Genomic DNA, 8,699 nt, shown 5'->3' on the forward strand with positions numbered 1-8,699 from the left:
ACCCCAGTACCGAGAGCCACTATACGGAAAAGCTTCCAGAGAAGTCGCCGCCGCCAATCCCATCTCGGGGGATTCAGGAGATCGCCTCCGGCACCCTGCCGGAGAGGGGAATCATCTCCCGGAGGACTCTTCATCGCCATGATGGCCTCCGGATTGATGTGTGAGTAGTTCACCCCTGGACTATGGGTCCATAGCAGTAGCTAGATGGTCGTCTTCTCCTCATTGTGCTATCATTGTTGGATCTTGTGAGCTGCCTAACATGATCAAGATCATCTATTTGTAATGCTACATGTTGCGTTTGTTGGGATCCGATGAATATGGAATACTATGTTATGTTGATTATCAATCTATCATATATGTGTTGTTTAAGATCTTGCATGCTCTCCGTTGCTAGTAGAGGCTCTGGCCAAGTTGATACTTGTAACTCCAAGAGGGAGTATTTATGCTCGATAGTGGGTTCATGCCTCCATTTAATCTGGGACAGTGACAGAAAGTTCTAAGGTTGTGGACGTGTTGTTGCCACTAGGGATAAAACATCAATACTTTGTCTAAGGATATTTGTGTTGATTACATTACGCACCATACTTAATGCAATTGTCTGTTGTTTGCAACTTAATACTGGAAGGGGTGCGGACGCTAACCTGAAGGTGGACTTTTTAGGCATAGATGCATGCTGGATAGCGGTCTATGTACTTTGTCGTAATACCCAATTGAATTTCACACTACTCATCATGATATGTATGTGCATGGTCATGCCCTCCTTATTTGTCAATTGCCCAACTGTAATTTGTTCACCCAACATGCTATATCTTATTGGAGAGACACCACTAGTAAACTGTGGACCCTTGTCCATTCTTTTACATCGAATACAATCTACTGCAATACTTGTTCTACTGTTCTTAGAAACATCATCTTCCATACTATACATCTAATCCTTTGTTACAGCAAGCCGGTGAGATTGACAACCTCACTGTTAAGTTGGGGCAAAGTACTTGGATTGTGTTGTGCAGGTTCTACGTTGGCGCCGGAATCCCTGGTGTTGCGCCGCACTACACTCCGCCACCATCAACCTTCAACGTGCTTCTTGACTCCTACTGGATTCGATAACCTTGGTTTCTTTCTGAGGGAAAACTCGCCACTGTACGCATCACACCTTCCTCTTGGGGTTCCCAACGAACGAGTGCTTTACCGTCACAAGCAGCGTTTTTTCTAGCGCCGTTGCCGGGGAGATCAAGACACGCTGCAAGGGGAGTCTCCCACTTCCAATCTCGTTACTTTGTTTTTGTCTTGATTTATTTTATTTACTGCTTTGTTTGCTGCATTATATCAAAAACACAAAAAAATTAGTTACTTGCATTTACTTTATTTACTATCTTGCTTGCGTTCTCTATATTAAAAACACAAAAAAATTAGTTACTTGCATTTACTTTATTTAGTTTGCTTTATTTACTATTGCTAAAATGGGTACTCCTGAAAATACTAAGTTATGTGACTTCACAAACACAAATAATAATGATTTCTTATGCACACCTATTGCTCCACCTGCTACTACAACAGAATTCTTTGAAATCTACATTAAAGAGAGAGGATGGAGGCGAGAGGGGGACGCGTATTAGATGTGTATATGCGGACGATCGACCACGCCTCGTAGTGACCGCGTGACCAAGAGACCGGTGGCGGTGGCGAAAGGGCGGTGGCGAAAGGGCGGTGGCGGTGACGGTGGCGGTGGCGGTGCCGATCCTCTCTCTCGTAAAAAAACAAAAAAAACCGCGCGTATACGAAGGGGGCGGCGAGGGCCTCGCCGCCCCCTCCGTATACACGCGGGGTCGGTGGCGAAAGGGCGGTGGCAAAAGGGGGCGGCGGCGGTGGCGAAAGGCGGTGGCCCTCGCCACCCCCTTCGTATACGCGTGGGGTCGGTGGCGAAAGGGCAATGGCGGTATGCCGCGAACAAAAAAAAAACCCCGCGCGTATACGGAGGGGGCGGCGACAGGGGCGGCGCATCGCCGCCCCCCTCGCTGCCCCCTCCGTATACGTGCGGGGTCGTTGTACATTTTTTAACGCGCGGGGTCGTCGTATATTGACGTGCGGGGTCGTTTTTTTATTAGTTAAGATTTGTGCTTAGTAAAAAAAACAAAAAACAAAAAACAAAAAAAGGCAGCTCTCTCTCTCTCTGTTTCTCCGGGCCCTCCTCTCTCTGTTTCTCTGTAACGACGCGGCGCGCGCGTGACGGCGGCGGCGGCGGGCGAGGCTAGGGCGGCGACGGCGCCGCCGTGAGGCTAGGGCGGTGGCGGCGGCGGTCTTCGCTCGGTGCGCGCGCGCGAGCGTGGCAGCGAGCGCGAGGCGAGGGCACTCGCCGGCCGGTACCTTTGGGCGGCGGCGGTACTTCGTTCGGCGCGCGCGCAAAGCGAGGGCGGCGGCGGAGGCGTCGAGGCACGGCGACGGCGTCGACGGAGTCGGCGCGACGGCGACGGCGTCAGCGCGGCGGCAGCGCGGTCGGGCAGCACTTCGAGAAACCGATCGGCGGAGAAGACGAATGGGGCACGGCTCCGCGCCCGCGCGTATTTATAGCCCCCCTTTAGTCGCGGTTGGCCAGACCAACCGCGACTAAAGGGGTACCTTTAGTCGCGGTTGGCCAGACCAACCGCGACTAAAGGGTTTTTCACCGGAACTTTGGTTCCCGCGAAAAGACCCTTTAGTCGCGGTTGGCGAGGCCAACCGCGACTAATGGTATTTTTCCAAATACTTTTGATTTTAAAATATTAAAAATGGAAGTAATATATCAATAAAATCAGAAAAATAAAACTAATTCATTTCAAAATCTTAAAAATACAAATAACATATCAAAAAATGCAGAAAAATAAAACAAATTCATTTGAAAATTTTAAAAATACATATAATATATCAATAAAATCAGAAAAATAAAAATAATTCATTTCAAAATCTTAAAAATATAAATAATATATCAAAAAATGAAGAAAAATAAAACTAATTCATTTCAAAATTTTAAAAATACATATAATATATCAAAAAATTAGAAAAATAAAACTAATTCATTTCAAAATCTTAAAAGTACAAATAATATATCAAAAAATGCAGAAAAATAAACTAATTCATTTCAAAATTTTAAAAATAGAAATAATATATCAAAAAAATCCGAAAAATAAAACTAATTCAATGCAAAATGTTAAAAATACAAATAATATATCAAAAAATCAGAAAAATCCAATTTCTTCCCTCATCTGTCTTTCACGGGCTTGCAGGAAAATTTTCCCGAGGAGCAACTTCCGAAGATGTCGTAGGGCGTGTGCACCGACGACATCTTCGAGAAGCTGCGCCACGGGAGATTTTCCAACCCTTTACCCAACACTGTTAGAGGAGATGGAGTCTTTCACGGGCTTGCAGGAAAATTTTCCCGAGGAGCAACTTCCGAAGATGTCGTAGGGCATGTGCACCGACGACATCTTCGAGAAGCTGCGCTACAGGAGATTTTCCTGAAGGAGATATGCCCTAGAGGCAATAATAAAGTGGTTATTATTTATATCTTTATGTTTATGATAAATGTTTATATATCATGCTAGAATTGTATTAACCGAAACATTAGTACATGTGTGATATGTAGACAAACAAGAAGTCCCTAGTATGCCTCTTAAACTAGCTTGTTGATTAATGGATGATTAGTTTCATAATCATGAACATTGGATGTTATTAATAACAAGGTTATATCATTGTGTGAATGATATAATGGACACACCCAATTAAGCGTAGCATAAGATCTCGTCATTAAGTTATTTGCTATAAGCTTTCGATACATAGTTACCTAGTCCTTATGACCATGAGATCATGTAAATCACTTATACCGGAAAGGTACTTTGATTACACCAAACACCACTGCGTAAATGGGTGGCTATAAAGGTGGGATTAAGTATCCGGAAAGTATGAGTTGAGGCATATGGATCAACAGTGGGATTTGTCCATCCCGATGACGGATAGATATACTCTGGGCCCTCTCGGTGGAATGTCGTCTAATGTCTTGCAAGCATATGAATGAGTTCATAAGAGACCACATACCACGGTACGAGTAAAGAGTACTTGTCAGGAGACGAGGTTGAACAAGGTATAGAGTGATACCGAAGATCAAACCTCGGACAAGTAAAATATCGCGAGACAAAGGGAATTGGTAATATATGTGAATGGTTCATTCGATCACTAAAGTCATCGTTGAATATGTGGGAGCCATTATGGATCTCCAGATCCCGCTATTGGTTATTGGTCGGAGTGAGTACTCAACCATGTCCGCATAGTTCTCGAACCGTAGGGTGACACACTTAAAGTTGGATGTTGAAATGGTAGCACTTGAAATATGGAATGGAGTTCGAATATTTGTTCCGAGTCCCGGATGAGATCCCGGACATCACGAGGAGTTCCGGAATGGTCCGGAGAATAAGATTCATATATAGGATGTCATTTTATGTGAAATAAAATGTCGCGGAAGGTTCTATGGAAGGTTCTAGAAGGTTCTAGAAAAGTCCGGAAGAAACCACCAAGGAAGGTGGAGTCCACATGGGACTCCACCACCATGGCCGGCCAGCCCTAGATGGGGTGGAGTCCCAAGTGGACTCCACCATAGGGGGCCGGCCTGAGCCTCCACAGGGGAGGTGTAAATCCCACCCTTTGGGTGGGAGTCCTAGTTGGGCTAGGTTTCCCCTCTTATGGAAGGTTTTGGTTTCGGGTCTTATTCGAAGACTTGGACACCAACACTTGGGATCCACCTATATAATGACGGGCCAAGGGAGGGGGCCGGCCACCCCAAGACCACAAGCTGGCCGCCCCCCATAGAGTGGCCGGCCACCCCTCCCAAACCCTAGCCAAGCTCCTCTCCTCCATATTGCCCGCATAGCTTAGCGAAGCTCCGCCGGACTTCTTCACCGCCACCGACACCACGCCGTCGTGCTGTCGGATTCAAGAGGAGCTACTACTTCCGCTGCCCGCTGGAACGGGGAGGTGGACGTCGTCTTCATCAACAACCGAACGTGTGACCGAGTACGGAGGTGCTGCCCGTTCGTGGCGCCGGAACCGATCGTGATCAAGATCTTCTACGCGCTTTTGCAAGCGGCAAGTGAACGTCTACCGCAGCAACAAGAGCCTCCTCTTGTAGGCTTTGGAATCTCTTCAAGGGTGAGACTCGATACCCCCTCGTTGCTACCGTCTTCTAGATTGCATCTTGGCTTGGATTGCGTGTTCGCCGTAGGAAAATTTTTGTTTTCTATGCAACGTCATCCTACAGTGGTATCAGAGCCGTGTCTATGCATAGATGGTTGCACGAGTAGAACACAATGGTTTGTGGGCGTTGATGCTCTTGTTATCTTTAGTTTGAGTACTTTGCATCTTTATGGCATAGTGGGATGAAGCGGCTCGGACTAACTTTACATGACCGCGTTCATGAGACTTGTTCCTCGTTCGACATGCAACTTGTATTGCATAAGAGGCTTTATGGTGTCTGTCTCTCCTACTATAGTAGAGATTCAATTTACTCTTCTATTGAAAACATTAGTATCAACGTTGTGGTTCATGTTCGTAGGCAGATTATATCTCTCTCGAAAACCCTAAACCACGTAAAATATGCAAACCAAATTAGAGACGTCTAACTTGTTTTTGCATGGTTTGGTGATGTGATATGGCCATAATGTGATGATGAATATGTATGAGATGATCATTATTGTATTGTGGCAACCGGCAGGAGCCTTATGGTTGTCTTTAAATTTCATGTTGAGTAGTATTTCAAAGTAGTTGTAATAGTTGCTACATGGAGGACAATCATGAAGACGGCGCCATTGACCTTGGTGCTACGCCGACGATGATGGAGATCATGCCCGAAGATGATGGAGATCATGTCCGTGCTTTGGAGATGAAGATCAAAGGCGCAAAGACAAAAGGGCCATATCATATCACATATGAACTGCATGTGATGTTAATCCTTTTTATGCATCTTATTTTGCTTAGATCGCGACGGTAGCATTATAAGATGATCCCTCACTAAAATCTCAAGATAATAAAGTGTTCATCCTTAGTAGCACCGTTGCCAAGACTTGTCGTTTCGAAGCATCTCGTGATGATCGGGTGTGATAGAATCAACAAGTGCATACAACGGGTGCAAGACAGTTTTGCACATGCGGATACTAAGGTGGCCTTGACGAGCCTAGCATGTACAGACATGGTCTCGGAACACATGATACCGAAAGGTAGAGCATGAATCATATGGTTGATATGATGAACACTTTGAGTGTTCGCCATTGAAATCACACCTTGTCTCGTGATGATCGGACATAGGTGCGGTGGATTTGGTTCGTGTGATCACTAAGACAATGCGAGGGATATTGTTTTGAGTGGGAGTTCACCTACGGTTTTAATTATGTTGAATTAAAATTTGAACTCAATTTGTCATAAACTTAGTCTAAACTATTGCAAATATATGTTGTAGAGATGGCGTCCCCAATCAATTTTAATCAGTTCCTAGAGAAAGAGAAACTTAAGAGCAACGGTAGCAACTTCACCGATTGGTTCCGTCATGTGAGGATCTTCCTCTCTGGCGGAAATCTGCAATTTGTGCTTGATGCACCGCTAGGTGACCCTCCTGCAGAAGATGAATCCGATGAAGTAAAAGCTGTTTACGCAACTCGGAAAACTCGGTACTCTCAAGTTCAGTGTGCCATCCCGTGCGATCTGGAATCCGATCTTCAAAAACGTTTTGAGCACCATGATCCTCATGAGTTGATGAATGAGCTGAAAGCTATATTCGAGACTCATGCGGCGATGGAATGCTATGAAGCATCGAAACATTTCTTCACTGTATGATGGAAGAAGGCAGCTCCGTTAGTGAGCACATGCTCGCCATGACCGGGCATGCGAAGAAACTCAGTGACTTGGGAATAGTGATTCCTAACGATCGGGGATTAATCGTGTCCTTCAATCTTGCCACCAAGTTACAAGAACTTTGTGATGAACTACAATATGCAGAACATGAACAAGGAGTTACTCGAACTCTTTGGCATGCTAAAAGCTGCTGAGATTGAGATCAAGAAAGAGCACCAAGTGTTGATGGTCAACAAGACCACCAGTTTCAAGAAACAGGGCAAGTCTAAGGGAAAATTCAAGAAGGGTGGCAAGAAAGCTGCCACGCCTCCTATGAAACCTAAGAACGGCCCTAAGCCTGATGCTGAGTGCTATTACTGCAAGGAGAAGGGACACTGGAAGCGTAATTGCTCCAAGTATCTGGCTGATCTGAAGAGCAGCCTTGTCAAGAAGAAGAAAGAAGGTATATCTGATATACATGTTATAGATGTTTATCTCACTGGTTCTCGTTCTAGTACCTGGGTATTTGATCTTTTGGTTCGGTTGCTCATATCTGTAACTCGAAACAGGAACTAAAGAATAAATGAAGACTACTGAAAGATGAAGTGACGATGCGCGTTGGAAATGGATCCAAAGTCGATGTGATCGCTGTCGGCACACTTCCTCTACATCTACCTTCGGGATTAGTTTTAAGCCTAAATAATTGTTATTTTGTACCCGCGTTGAGCATGAACATTATATCTCGATCTTGTTTAATGCAAGACGGTTATTCATTCAAGTCTGAGAATAATGGTTGTTCTATTTTTATGAATAATATCTTTTATGGTCGAGCACCACAAAAGAATAGCTTATTTCTGTTAGATCTCGATAGTAGTGATACGCATATACATAACATTGATGCTAAGAGAATTAAACTTAATGATAATTCTACTTATATGTGGCACTGTCGTCTTGGTCATATTGGAGTGAAACGCATGAAGAAACTCCATACTGATGGATTACTTGAATCACTTGACTTTGAGTCACTTGATAGATGCGAAGCATGTCTAATGGGAAAAATGACAAAGACTCCATTTTCTGGTATGATGGAGCGAGCTACTGAATTATTGGAAATCATACATACCGATGTATGTGGACCAATGAGCGTAGCATCGCGCGGTGGTTATCGTTATGTTCTAACCTTCACAGATGATCTGAGTAGATATGGGTATATCTATTTCATGAAACATAAATCCGAAACTTTCGAGAAGTTTAAGGAATTTCAAAGTGAAGTAGAAAATCAACGTAACAAGAAGATCAAATTTCTACGATCTGATCGTGGAGGTGAATATCTGAGTTATGAGTTTGGCATGCATTTAAAGAAATGCGGAATACTTTCACAATTGACACCGCCGGGAACACCACAACGAAACGGTGTGTCCGAACGTCGCAATCGAACTCTCTTAGATATGGTTCGTAGTATGATGTCTCTTACTGATTTGCCGTTATCATTTTGGAGTTATGCATTAGAGACAGCCGCATTCACTTTAAATAGAGCACCATCAAAATCCGTAGAAACGACACCGTATGAATTATGGTTTAATAAGAAACCTAAGCTGTCGTTCCTGAAAGTTTGGGGTTGCGAAGCCTATGTAAAGAAGTTACAACCGGACAAGCTAGAACCCAAAGCGGAGAAATGCGTCTTCATAGGATATCCTAAGGAAACTATAGGGTACACTTTCTATCACAGATCCGAAGGCAAAATCTTTGTTGCTAAGAACGGAACCTTTCTTGAGAAAGAATTTCTCACTAAAGAAGTGACTGGAAGAAAAGTAGAACTCGATGAGATTGATGAATCTATACTCGTTGAT

This window comes from Lolium perenne, chromosome 5 (assembly GCF_019359855.2).
Source record: "Lolium perenne isolate Kyuss_39 chromosome 5, Kyuss_2.0, whole genome shotgun sequence".
In the NCBI taxonomy this organism is placed as follows: domain Eukaryota; kingdom Viridiplantae; phylum Streptophyta; class Magnoliopsida; order Poales; family Poaceae; genus Lolium; species Lolium perenne.